This window comes from Uranotaenia lowii, unplaced genomic scaffold (assembly GCF_029784155.1).
Source record: "Uranotaenia lowii strain MFRU-FL unplaced genomic scaffold, ASM2978415v1 HiC_scaffold_766, whole genome shotgun sequence".
NCBI lineage: Eukaryota > Metazoa > Arthropoda > Insecta > Diptera > Culicidae > Uranotaenia > Uranotaenia lowii.
Window position 1 is genome coordinate 1,620 of NW_026598718.1, and position 14,830 is coordinate 16,449.

Sequence of the window (14,830 nt, forward strand, 5' to 3'; positions counted from 1 at the left end):
TTTACTATTCATCTTATCTAGGCCGGGCCCACTGTGCAGTATTGGACGCAGAGACAACTGGAACAAAGTACAACAAAGGGAGGAAAAAACATTACTCCAGTACCATACGTTTCTGTTATAATTTTATTTATTTTATTTTTATTTACATGGTGTTCTTTAATCAAATCCCAAGATCGGAGATCCTGAAGGCTCACCTACCTGGAGCTGCCGAGGACGATATCGGTACGATTCAGGCTACAATTGAAAGCCAAAACGATGAGCTTAGCACTGAAAGCTGGAGATTCTACGATATCCACAAAAAGAACGAAGCTCTCGAAGTGGTTTTCACCGTAGACGAAACCTCGATGAAAGAGTTGGAGAAGAGGAACTTCGTCATATACTATGGATTTGGTTCCAGTAAAATCTGGAAAATAACCAAGAGAAATCCAGAAAGCTGTAGTCGTTGCTGCTCTGACTGTTGGATTTTCCGTGCGGCTTAAAAAGCGCCACTCCTGAAGGGAGACCGCACAGCTGGTTTTTGCCCGGATGAGACTCCTTTGAACGAGTCGTTTTGCATTGCTCCCCAAATCAAGGGAAGGCAGAGAACAGCGAAGACTACGAGGATTTCGAAACGACCAAACTCAGACTTTCGCCTAACGCAACGAACGTCTGTCAACATCGACACGTGACCACAACGCCTCAAGCCGACCAAGGACTCACGATTCTTCGACGGCACCCATGCCCGAAACACTCATCATTGGACAGTCAAACGTTCATTCCCAGAATAACTCCCCAAGCCTGGAAGCGTGGTGGACTCGAATTCAAATGCGCCAAGCGCAGAGCGAGCTGACGAATGGACTAACGACCGAAAGTGAAGTTGTCATTTCTCTTCAATTTAAAAATTCTGGCTAGGATTTGGATTTAGTGTATTAACGTAATCAAAGGGCGAATGTAGATGGTGAGGGGATACATTTTAATTAAGAGTAATAAATTAACATTTAACGATTAACACGATCATTACTCCAGCTACCCTACTCTATACCTAGCCGTGTGCCTTTTCTCTACCTAGTTCTCCGTGCTCTTTTCATCGCTCTTCCCGGGGAATATTTAGTTTTTCTAGGTTGGGGCGGTCATAAAAAATGTGATGGTGGACTAAAAATGCCTCGGCAACCTGACTTCGGGGAAACGGATTATTGTAACCGTCCCGATTAAAAAGGTTATGATCGATCAATTGGGTTTTATATGAAAGGTGTCATCCTTTATGGATGAACCCCTACTGGAAAGCACCTACTTGGTTGTATCTGCTGCTGCTGCTGTGGCTCGCTGACGACGGCGACGATGATTGGCTGTTCGCAACTCAGATTTCATTCGGTGAGTGGTGGATGGTAATCGTGGTTTGACCGGATGTATGCTGGTGTAATCGGGGTTGCTTACACCGGATGTAGCTTCCAGTGCCACCAGAATCTCCCAGACTTCTTCGGATGCCGATATGTTGACGAATCGGGCGAGCTGGTGGTTTGATTTCCAGCGAAGAAGGTATGCCCAACGGGCTGGTGTATCGGGGTGTGGTGTGTGGCAGGGGGCCTGCTGCTGTTTTTGGCGATCGCTATGTTAGGAGAGTTTGTGTTAGAGCTAGAGCACGGTTATTATTTAGAGCACTTTCTTTACCTCTTGATTTTCTTAGGCACACAAAATTGGTAACCTGACACACACACGGCTTATTTCTAGCTTAAACGAAACTAGAACGAATAATTAAATCTAAAAGAACTAACACTTCACTTTACAAGGACTTACTAACGAAACCCGAACAAAAACGCGCACAACCAACCTCGTGGGCAAACTGGGGCTAAATGTAAGACTGTGAACCCTCAGATCAGGGAAAGCGCTATCAGACCTAGCTCCCCGGAACTACGTCATACCACGAGAACCCTCGGGGAGGCTCGGGTTTTGAGAGCACGATCTAGTTGCTCGTTTTTGCTCCTACAGCCCCATATCTAGCTTTCTCTTTTCCACATGACCCGGGAGATACATCCCGAACTCGACCTCGGGAAATTCTCAATCCAGGCCGTTACGCTATGACATAAGGTCAACTATCATTAAACAAGAATGTAACTCCAATGCAGCGTTCTTATCAAGTTCGACTCTCAATAAATGATTGGTGGAAATCGTTTTCAATTCAATTATATACTAGAACTATCTCATTAATAAATAATACTAGATACTAACAAAAATGACATGAAAGATACTTGTGATACAATTATTGTATTGAAAAAAAACTATAAGTAACAAATCAACTCTACAAAACATGTAACCAGGTGCAACCGTTACATAACTCCGTGCTTAAGTTACGAAAATTTAGTTGAATCAAATCAACTAAATTTTCGTAAGGGTGTACGGTTCTCATTTTCTCAAGAGAAATGACAATTTGGGGTCATATGGTTTCATCGTTAACAAAGTTAACTCCTCCTCTATTTCCAAGTCATAGGCCATTACAGCGTATGCTTGTTACTGACCATCAACGTCGGCGACTCCGGTCTCCAGCAAACGTCAAATTCTCTCAACAAAAAAACAACTATTACCCGACGAAACCCAACTTTACGACTATTTCACTCACCAAACATGTTCAATTTCATTTAATTCTGACCACTTCCTCCCATTGCGAAACGTTGAAACACGACTAGTTACTCATAAAAAATTTCCGTAGCAACTTCAAACGAATGCTTCTTAAGTATTTCCTCTAAAACACGTAGAAGCTTCAACGAAATACTACTCGATTTCGAACGACGATACTGTTGGTATCTAAACTTTATTTTCAACCCCAATCCTTGCGTTGAGCAACGAAATATGTTTAAGATACCCACCCACTATTACTGCTCTTTAGAAAAAATTAGACTGCAAACATTGTTTTGCATTATTTTTCATTTCTTCACAAAGCTCGATATTTTTTTTTTTCTTCCTAAAATTCCCACCTCGGCGCACCGCCGATTACTGGAAAGCCACAGTCACTCACGTGAAATATTTCACGAGCCTATTCCAAGTAGCCATCGTTTTCGCAGTGGGCAGAGAAGTGTCAAAATAAAACTAAACAAAATCGCGCTGTCTATAATAAATCATTTAAAACGTGTTTCGGGAACGAATAAGAAATGTTCCGAATCTGTTTAACCGGATTAAACCAGCTTGTTCGCGGTCATCGATGGAACCAGAAAACGGGGCGAGTTACTACGGTGAGTTTTCTTCTCTTGAACTGATTCTTTGTGTTGTTTTTTTTTAGTTGCTGCGTCGTGGGATGTTCATGTTTAGCATAAACCCGGAAGGAATTTCCGTGAATATTTTCCGGCTCTTAGACGTGCTTCATTTGGACTTACAACTGGAGGGATCGTTCTAATTTGATGGACCAATTTTCCCTACCGCATTGGAATGATTGGAATACGATTCGACTTGGCTGCAGGATTGTATTGGATTTCTTCTAAAACCGAAGAAGGAACGAGTTCACCTGTTCGATACCTATCTCGATCATCGAACTCCGGTGCTGTTTCCCGAACTTCTTCACCGGAAGACCGGACCGACGAGATATTCAACAGCAATTTGCAACAATCAACAATGATTGCTATTCCAACCCAACGACGACGATCCAACTCGAATTACGGAATTCTACGGTGTACTTTTTCGAACTTGCGGACGTTGATCTTCTCTGAGCGATCATTATTCAGTTGATCAATTCTGGAATACGGAAAACCTATATGTGTTAGACCGACGCAGGATTCCGGCTCTAAGGATAACCAGATGTACCGATTGATGCCTTCGACCATACAATTCCCGATGAACTCGTCGCTGGAATGAACTTTTGAGTTGCTCACTGTAACCTGAGCTGGAATCGCGAGGTTTATTTTCTTATATCGACTAACTTTAATGTAAGTGCTAATCTAAAGATTAAGCGATAGGACTACTAACAATTAATACTAGACAAACACATTAGGTAGGGATTTTATATCTTGACAATTAAGTATTTACAATTTGGAACTGCACTGATGCATTCGCGAATCTTACTGTTGTTTTAGGAAGGCTCTACTCAGTTCGTTGTCGAGGAGAATTGCATAATGTGTTGTCCACTTCTAGCGTCTTTAGTCCTTAATTATCGCAATGGAATATCAAACTTTATCTCCAGTTTTGGCCTTATGCCGTATTGTTACCTTTTTAACAGGGTACATAGCTCAAAAATTGATTTTCCAGAAAACAAATCTAGAAATCTTTTTTCAAAGAATTTGGTTGTTTGTACTTTTTTAGGAATTTACAACTGAAAATTCCTAACCTTCGACCTTTATCGTCTTCTAATTCGTAACAGTGCTCGCCAACTGTACGTTTAACTTTTGCCAACACAAATTTGGGAGCTAATTTAGCACAGTACCCTTTCCCTTTGTCGGAGAGTTCAGTGTTCTTTTTAAGAACAACTTCACCCTGCTCATATTTTGGACATTTTTCATTCGATCTCAAATTGTACTGTTTAGAATGTTTTTCGTAGGCTTTCTTTAAGTTGTCTTGTACTTCCTTATTTAGTTTCTCTCTAGTTTCTTCTGCCAGTAGTTCATCGGGTGTTTCCATGTCGCGAAGGTTCCTATACTCCCGTCCATCCGTGATCATGTTCCGCCCAAATACAATGTAGTACGGTGAATACTTGGTGCTTTCATGTACAGATGTGCGTATTGCATTAGCTATCGACTGTATATTATTTGACCATTCTTTATGATCTTTTTTTATGCTTGCTCGAATAGCTGTCGTGACAACCCGATTCACCCTTTCCGCGTCGTTTATTTGAGGGTGGTAACTCGGTGTCTTCCAGTGCGTAACGTGGTATTTCGTTAGTAATTCTTCAAACGATTTAGAAACAAACTGTGACCCGTTGTCAGTTAACACGACTTCTGGAACACCGAACAAGTTGAAGACCATATTTTCTACAAATGGAACCAGTGATTCTGACGTAGCTTGCCTGAATGGTTGTAAAAGTATGAATTTACTGAACACATCGGTAATGACGAGCAGGACTGTGTTTCGTGATTTCCCTGAAACTGGCAACGGACCTACGTAGTCCATAGTAATGAACTGCCATGGATGTTCAACCGTTTTTCTCTGAGATTTCATAGGAGGTGTTGAATTTGTATTCGTCGCTTTACTTTGCTGACACAACAAACAAAGTTGACAAAAGTTTTTTGTCTCAGTATTCATTTTAGGCCAAAAATACTTTTCTCTAATGGTTGCCAACGTTTTTTCGAACCCAAGATGTGCTTTCTCATGAACAGTTCTTATTATTTCTTGCCTTACCGCACTTGGAGGGTAAATTTTCCACGCAAATCGACTGTCCTCAATTTTTTTGTCATTTTTAACAAATTTGAAAATTTGTCCATCCACTATTTTAAAATCTGGAAAACTTTGAGGGTCATTCGCTATCTTTTGAAGAAGTTCGTTGAATTCTGCATCCATCATATTAATTGTTTCCAATGATCTCGAGAGGCAATCGGCAGTTATATTTTGCTTGCCCTTTCGATATTCCAATTCGATATCGAATGATTGGATTTTCAAAGCCCATCTTAAAAGCTTAGCATTTCCAGAGTCAACCCCTATGGTGAAAAGCCACAGTAAACTTCTGGCATCCGTCACCACTTTGAATCTGGTACCTTCAATGTAATGTCGGAAATGCTCTATAGCCAATAAGACTCCCAGACATTCTTTTTCGACACTTGCGTATCTTCTCTGCGTACTCGTTAGCTTTTTGCTGAAATATGCAATGATCTTTGGCGATCCATCCATGTTTTGGATCAGCGCAGCTCCGACTGCATTATCCGATGCATCTGATTCGATGACACGGTAGATTGAAATCCGGATTTGCTAGGATCGGTGCTGAAACAAGCGCTGATTTCAGTTCTTGGAACCCTTTCTCTGCCTTTTCTGTCCATTCTATTTTCTTGGGACCTTTTTTTAGAAGGTCAGAGATAGGAGCAACAATCTTGCTATAGTTACCAATGAATCGTTGGTAAAAGCCTGCTAGGCCCAGTAAACGTCGAACATCCTTGACTGTTTTCGGACGACTATAGTTCAGGATTGGTTCGATTCTTGCGCTATCTATGGAGATTCCAGAGGAGTTCAGCAAATATCCTAAATAGCTAACTTGCTTCTTGCAAAATTGTGATTTATCCAGTGAGATAGTTAACTTTCCATTCCTTAAACGCTTCGCTACTTCCTTGAGCAGTCTAATATGCTCAGGCCAAGTTTTGGTTGCCACCACGATATCATCAAGGTAGACAAATACCTGCGGTTCCAAATCAAAGCCGATGCAAGCATCCATCACCCGATTCATCGAAAAGGGTGCATTCGTCAAACCAAAGCAAGTTACTTTGAACCTGTATAGCCCTTTCGCTGTCCTAAACGCGGTATAGTCCCTACAGTCTTCTCTAAGCGGAATCTGAAAATATGCATCTTTCAAATCTATCACCGAAAAGAAAGATGCACTTTCCAAACGATGGAAAATACTTTTCATATCCCGCATGGGATACGAATCCTTCTTGGTCAGCGCGTTTATTTTACGGGAGTCTAAACACACTCGTAGTTTCCCGTTCGATTTCCGAACCGGAACTAGAGGGTTAGCCCATTCGCTTGAGCATTCCTCAATGACGTCCAATTTTTTATAGCGCTCTATCTCCGCATCAATCTCTGCCTGTATTGAAGGTGAACAACGATACACAGCTTGCCGTTTTGGTTTCGCATTTTCACACAACGTTATCGTGTGTTCTAACAAGTGGGTTCTCCCTAGTCTGTTCTCCGACGTGAATGGAAATTCTGAAATAGCTTCTGCGAGTTCCTGTCTTTGGTTTTCTGTTAGTTCATGTTCCGTTTCGATAGAATCCGGGGTAACTTGAGAAGTCTCCGGAATATCTAGCCCTGGAATGTCCAATGACGGATCCGGCTTAGAATTGAAAACTACTGGTAATGCATCGATAGGGTGGATATAAAAATGAAACAGCTCTGGTTCTGTGAGGATCGAATATGTTTCTGCTACTTCCTCGAAAGTCCCATCATTCGGTATCATTGGCCTGATATTGAAGGCTTTCCAAAAGTTAATCCCAAGAATTAAGTTTCTCGTTACTTCTGGTACAATCACTACAGACACTACTTTTGTTATATTCCGGAAAGTAATAGGAAAGTTCACGTACCCAACACAAGAGTATTGTGTCTTGTCTGCCGTACAAATTTTAATTGGTGAAGGAAGCATAGTCAACCCGTATCGATCAACTAACACTTCGGAATTGGCTACACTGATACTAGCCCCCGAATCTAACAATGCTTCAATTTCGGTGTCGAATATTTTTACCTTGATGTGTGGACATAAGCTAGTTTGGATTTTAATCTCTAAGAGGTTATGAAATGGATCTAAAAATGGTTCGGTAGATTTAGGGACATGATTACTATCAGGGATGCTAGGCCCCTTTCTTCTGCATCCCAAGTCTAGTTTTCCGATTCGTCTGCTGCTTCTGCTGACTCTTTAACTCTCGGACTTCTCCTGTGACCATCACAATTCTTGGCTATGTTTCCGTGTTTACCGCAGATGTAACAGAATGTTTTTAATTGTTCTGTGCATTCTCTCCAAAAATGCCCATTTCTCCTACAGTTCCAACAAAGAGCGGGTCTCCGACCTTGGTGTAAACCGTCTCGATTAGGTGATCGAGCAATTCCATTACCTCTGTTGTTCTGTGAAAAACCTGGCTTTCTCTCAACAGCGTTCAACTCCTCGTATTCTGCTTCAGAGTCATTATCTGACTCCACCTCCACGTTGTTCACGCAATGCCTCTGCACCATTGGATGAAGTGACGGATCGTTCGCATCAATATTGTAATTGAGTTGAATTAGTTCCTCTAAACTCTGGATCGAGAAACATGACAATTTTGACCGGTAACTTTGCCTCATGTTGTCCCAAATAGTTTCGAATTTTCTCCTTCGCGACATCGGTTTAATTAACAGCTTATTCAATCTTTCAATATCTGTTACGAAGGCAATGAAAGTTTCTCCCCTCTGTTGCTTTCTTTCAAAAATTCTTTGTCGATTCCCTTTGTCTTGATTTGGATTTCCGAAACGATATCTAATTTGGGTTTCAAATACCAACCAATTCCACTGAGGATTGTAGTACGTGAAAAACCAATTATTTGCTTCCCCTTTCAAGAGTATATGAATGTGTCCAATCAAACTATCTAGAGGAATTCTATTCATATTTGCCAAAACTTTAATTTTATAAATAAAATCCTCCAAAGAGGATGATTTGGAATCCCCCGAGAAAAATAAGTTCCATTTTTCAATACGCCTGTCATAATGCATCGACTCAACCATATGTTGGGAGTTTCTTAGTCTAGCCGGTCTCGGTAATGGTCTGGGTTCGAATCTTGGTTCATCTTCCTCACTACTGTCTTCAATTTCCGAAATTTGAGGTAGATGGTTGTTAGGAATTTGTTGAAGAGTCGGCAAGGAAGGAATATGAGAACGAGGTAAAGGCTGTGGTCTTCTACCTGGTATCGTATCTAAGCTAAGAATCGGATGATACGGCTCGGAAATTCCTGAAAAGCCATTCCCCCGTGAACCTTTCTGACGCTCGATTGGCTTTGGTTCTTTCAAATTTGAAAATACAACCTGACCGTTTCTATCCTCCTGGTCCAAGCTAGGTTGTTGTTGTTGCTTCGCCTTTTCTGAGTGTGACTGCAAATTTCGAACCAATAATTTCATTTCCGTTAATTGTTGTTGTAAACTTTGAACTTGATTTTCTAGTTCTAGCTCCCTAGCTGAACGATTTTCGTTTGTCGTAACTGTTGCTCTAGCTTTAGGTATCGCACCTAGGCGATTCTGTGCGTCCAGAAGTTCGCTAGTCGGATAGCTTCTGTCTCTAGCTCGTGGTTCCCGAATTGGTGTGGATTGCGCAGGCATCAGTGATGGATCAAGAATCGTAAAATCCCCCCCATGTGCACCCTCATTCTCAGAATTTTGCTCCAGCAAAATAGCCGCTGTAAAATCTGAGTGCTGGCTAATAAGTTCAATAATGTTATTGAGTAACACTTTTTTACAGTTCATCCACTCCGATGTCCCCACTAAGCATCTGTATGTTCGGAGATAGTAGTGTTTTAGCCTAGAAATTAATTTTGCCTGTGGACCTGATGCCAATTGAGTACGAATGTAATTCACCTTATGGACAATGTTATCGTATTCTTCATCTATGGAAGATTTGGTCCCATAATCCCTGTTATATCTTGCATCTTCTTTAAACAGTTTCTTGAGTAACCTTTGTTTTGCTGCAATATCTTTCCTACATTCCTCACCGTAGTTTCGCAAACGCAATTCATAATCCACTTCATCATTCTCCAAGTCATGCGCGAAAGGATATTTCGTGGCCATTTTCCAATCGCTGAAAATACTAGCAACCAATGCTGTTTGATTTCAATGTGTTATTGACGAAATAACAAAAAAAAGTATATTGAAATAAAGACGAACGACAGTGATTTTGTTATTGACTAGAAGCTATGTAATTTTTTGACTAGAAAAGATGTTCACAAACAATATTTGTATTGCTTAAGTATGTTGGCATATTAATTTGTAACAAATTAATATATTCTAGGATGAACAAAAATAACCACCACAAAATATATTAGTAACTAAGTGAATAAATAATAACAAAAACAAAAAATTGAATAAATAGGAATAATAAATAATAAATAATAAATAAATATGTGAAAAAAATTGAAAATAAATATGTATATGAAAAATAAATTAACCTAAAGCTAGTATAATAATAAATAAATTAACAGATATATCACAGTTAATCGATAATTCCACCGAGTTAACGCAACAATAAATATAAATCTGAAACAAACAGTTCTTTGGTTTCAAATATCACAAAACTACTATACTGCGAATTTTCCGCTCGATTACTGTAGACTTGGTCTACTCAAATTTTCTGTGAACAATGTTCACACGATGAAATTACTTAACATGTTGGTTTATAACACAGTCGTAACGAAATTTTCTCCCACGTAATTACAAACGGTACCTTTGTACATGATCGACGATTTACTACAAATAATTTAAACGAATTATCCAAATAATACTACTCATTATTTTTTCATATTTATGAACTCGAACTGAAACGATGGACGACCATTAATATTCGAATGTTAGGATTTGAACTTTTTGCAATATGTAGATGCATATGGCATTTTTCTATTTTACATTGGGCGCCAATATGTAGTCGGTGCTGCTCTGACTGTTGGATTTTCCGTGCGGCTTAAAAAGCGCCACTCCTGAAGGGAGACCGCACAGCTGGTTTTTGCCCGGATGAGACTCCTTTGAACGAGTCGTTTTGCATTGCTCCCCAAATCAAGGGAAGGCAGAGAACAGCGAAGACTACGAGGATTTCGAAACGACCAAACTCAGACTTTCGCCTAACGCAACGAACGTCTGTCAACATCGACACGTGACCACAACGCCTCAAGCCGACCAAGGACTCACGATTCTTCGACGGCACCCATGCCCGAAACACTCATCATTGGACAGTCAAACGTTCATTCCCAGAATAACTAACAAGCCTGGAAGCGTGGTGGACTCGAATTCAAATGCGCCAAGCGCAGAGCGAGCTGACGAATGGACTAACGACCGAAAGTGAAGTTGTCATTTCTCTTCAATTTAAAAATTCTGGCTAGGATTTGGATTTAGTGTATTAACGTAATCAAAGGGCGAATGTAGATGGTGAGGGGATACATTTTAATTAAGAGTAATAAATTAACATTTAACGATTAACACGATCATTACTCCAGCTACCCTACTCTATACCTAGCCGTGTGCCTTTTCTCTACCTAGTTCTCCGTGCTCTTTTCATCGCTCTTCCCGGGGAATATTTAGTTTTTCTAGGTTGGGGCGGTCATAAAAAATGTGATGGTGGACCAAAAATGCCTCGGCAACCTGACTTCGGGGAAACGGATTATTGTAACCGTCCCGATTAAAAAGGTTATGATCGATCAATTGGGTTTTATATGAAAGGTGTCATCCTTTATGGATGAACCCCTACTGGAAAGCACCTACTTGGTTGTATCTGCTGCTGCTGCTGTGGCTCGCTGACGACGGCGACGATGATTGGCTGTTCGCAACTCAGATTTCATTCGGTGAGTGGTGGATGGTAATCGTGGTTTGACCGGATGTATGCTGGTGTAATCGGGGTTGCTTACACCGGATGTAGCTTCCAGTGCCACCAGAATCTCCCAGACTTCTTCGGATGCCGATATGTTGACGAATCGGGCGAGCTGGTGGTTTGATTTCCAGCGAAGAAGGTATGCCCAACGGGCTGGTGTATCGGGGTGTGGTGTGTGGCAGGGGGCCTGCTGCTGTTTTTGGCGATCGCTATGTTAGGAGAGTTTGTGTTAGAGCTAGAGCACGGTTATTATTTAGAGCACTTTCTTTACCTCTTGATTTTCTTAGGCACACAAAATTGGTAACCTGACACACACACGGCTTATTTCTAGCTTAAACGAAACTAGAACGAATAATTAAATCTAAAAGAACTAACACTTCACTTTACAAGGACTTACTAACGAAACCCGAACAAAAACGCGCACAACCAACCTCGTGGGCAAACTGGGGCTAAATGTAAGACTGTGAACCCTCAGATCAGGGAAAGCGCTATCAGACCTAGCTCCCCGGAACTACGTCATACCACGAGAACCCTCGGGGAGGCTCGGGTTTTGAGAGCACGATCTAGTTGCTCGTTTTTGCTCCTACAGCCCCATATCTAGCTTTCTCTTTTCCACATGACCCGGGAGATACATCCCGAACTCGACCTCGGGAAATTCTCAATCCAGGCCGTTACGCTATGACATAAGGTCAACTATCATTAAACAAGAATGTAACTCCAATGCAGCGTTCTTATCAAGTTCGACTCTCAATAAATGATTGGTGGAAATCGTTTTCAATTCAATTATATACTAGAACTATCTCATTAATAAATAATACTAGATACTAACAAAAATGACATGAAAGATACTTGTGATACAATTATTGTATTGAAAAAAAACTATAAGTAACAAATCAACTCTACAAAACATGTAACCAGGTGCAACCGTTACAAAGCAGAGCTGTTGAAGGGAACACCACCGATAAAGCTGCTCAAGGACCCGGGCAGCCTAAACAGGGCCTTGTAAAGGACCAGTCGGCGAAAGACCAAGTCCAACCCACAGAAGGAGAGTCGATTAGCAAAGGAAATACTTCGGCAACACTCGATCTCAAAGAACCAGAGTCTAAGGACCAAGGTTGCCGAAATCACAGAAAAATCTGTAATTTCACAGAATTTTGAGCGAATTTTCATCACAGAATCTGTGTCACAGAACACAGAATTTTGAAAAATTCACAGATTTCACAGAATTTTTGAATTTTGATTCGATTTCCAAAATAATGATTTTTAGAAAATACATAATTTAGATTTTTTTTTACCTTAATTTAAAAAAGTATGATGGGATATGTAATTTTGATTGATTTTGCCAAACTTAAATGTAAAAAGACCCAAATTATCATGAATTTTCTATGAAAATAAAGGAAAAAGCATCACAGAAAACCATCACAGAATTTTTGGGTAAAATCACAGAAATTCAGATTTTTTTTTCTCAAAAACACAGAATTTTTTTCGGCAACCTTGCTAAGGACCAGGGCCAATCTATGGACCAGGGACAAGACTCAGGGACAAACGAGATAAATGAGAATAGCCCCAGTAAATCCAATGCAGATTGCTCACCGGAAGGGACTAGGTTGTTGAACATGGGCCCACGCTTGGAACAAGATCAACTTAAACCAGGCCCGAGTGGAATGAGCAGTTTTAAAGGTAAAGTAAACATCAACAAACCTGCAAACAAAAAACTATCAAGAAACCCTAGCACATGGAGCAAACCAAAAGGAGAAAAGCAAACATGTGCAAATGGCAAAAAGCCGGTGCTTTGCCCCACCACCACGGGCAATAAACCACAAAAATGAACACCCTAAAATGTGTTCAGGCGAATCTTCATCATGCTGTAGGAGCCTCGAGTACACTACTTAGAAGATTCGTCTCCGAAAACCTGGACCTTGCCTTTATCCAGGAACCTTGGGTTAACAAGGGTAAGGTACAAGGGCTTTACACGCCGAATGGTAAGATTCTTTACGACGAAAGAAGCGCTCACCCAAGGGCTGCTTTACTAGTTAATAAAAGAATTAAATTTACTCCCTTTACAGAAATTATCGACGGAGACATCACGGCTATACGAATGGAAATACCGACACCGAAAGGTAAACACACGGTAAGTGTAGCCTCAGCGTATTTCCCGGGAGATAGCACCGATATACCCCCACCGATGGTAGTAGAATTCATGAGAAAATGCCGGGCACAAAACCAGCAGTTTCTCGTCTGCTGCGATGCTACCGCTCATCACACGCTGTGGGGAAGTACAGACATCAACAATAGACGTGAGTCTTTATTAGAGTTTCTTTCACAAAATCATATTGAAATATGTAACGAGGGAAACAAACCTACGTTCACAACGGCGAACAGACAAGAAGTCCTCGATTTAACTCTATGCACACCACTGCTTCTAGGGAAAATAAACAACTGGGAGGTGTCGGATGAAGAATCACTGTCTGATCACAGACATATTACATTCGACATAGTGGGAGGAGAAATAATCAGGGACGTTTATAGAGACCCTAGGAACACCAACTGGGATCTCTACAAACACACACTTGAAGTTTGTAAACCTTTGTTGGATGTGAAAATACGAACAACAAAGCAATTAGAGGAAGCTTCAAATAGTTTTACCAATAAGATCATATACGCTTTCGAAGCAAGCTGTCCACTGATGGAACGTGTTTCAAACAGAAGAGTTCCTTGGTGGAACAGACAACTAGAAAAGTTAAGGAAAAAAACAAGGAGACTTTTCAACAAAGCAAGAGCTGACTCAAACTGGGATGACTATCGTAAGTCCCTAACGGAGTACAATAAAAATATTCGTAAAGCTAAGAGAAGTAGTTCGAGGCACATGTGTGAATCCGTTCAATCTACGCCAGAAGCTGCCAGGCTCCAGAAAGTTCTATCTAAAGAACACTCAAATGGACTGGGTCAATTGAAGAAAAACAATGGGGAGTTCACTACAGACCCAGAAGAAACACTTCAATTACTACTAAGTACGCATTTCCCAGGATCCATTGAAGGGATAGAGATTGTAGACACTCCGGCTGGAAGACCCAGACGAAATGTCAGACGCGAGGAAGCTCTCCGCAAATCGCGCGCAATCTTTAAACCGTCAATGGTTGACTGGGCGATAAGTACATTCGAGCCATTTAAAGCTGCTGGTGAAGATGGAATTATACCAATCCAAATACAGCAAGCAAAACAAATGGTAACACCTGCCTTGGTAGAGATGTTCGTCGCCAGTATGACCCTCTGTCATATTCCCACTCAGTGGAAAAAGGTACGAGTTATCTTCATCCCGAAACCAGGGAAAAAAGATAAAACTCAACCAAAGGCATTCAGACCTATAAGTCTGACATCCATTATCTTGAAAATAATGGAGAAGATACTTGACGAGCACATTAAATCGCAGTATCTTAGCTCAAGTAAGCTAAATAATTTCCAGTTCGCTTACAAAAAAGGTATGTCAACGGTTACGGCCTTACATACTTTAACACAAAAACTAGAAAAGACCCTAGAGGCAAAAGAAATAGCACTCGCTTCTTTTCTAGACATTGAAGGGGCATTCGACAACGCATCTCACAGTTCAATCGAAACAGCTATGAAAAGACGAGGATGCCACTC

At 40.9% G+C, this 14,830-nt stretch overlaps 2 long non-coding RNA genes across 2 annotated transcripts; both read right to left on the reverse strand.

Moving 5' to 3' along the window:
• Positions 1-1,187: 1,187 nt before the first annotated feature.
• On the reverse strand, positions 1,188-2,184 carry LOC129760787 (uncharacterized). Its single transcript, XR_008740388.1, has 3 exons — positions 1,774-2,184; positions 1,648-1,718; positions 1,188-1,585 (listed from the first exon to the last, which is right to left on the reverse strand). It is a non-coding gene; the product is annotated as an uncharacterized LOC129760787 (long non-coding RNA).
• An 8,427-nt stretch (positions 2,185-10,611) lies between these two features.
• On the reverse strand, positions 10,612-11,996 carry LOC129760786 (uncharacterized). Its single transcript, XR_008740387.1, has 3 exons — positions 11,586-11,996; positions 11,460-11,530; positions 10,612-11,397 (listed from the first exon to the last, which is right to left on the reverse strand). It is a non-coding gene; the product is annotated as an uncharacterized LOC129760786 (long non-coding RNA).
• Between the last annotated feature and the right edge of the window lie 2,834 nt (positions 11,997-14,830).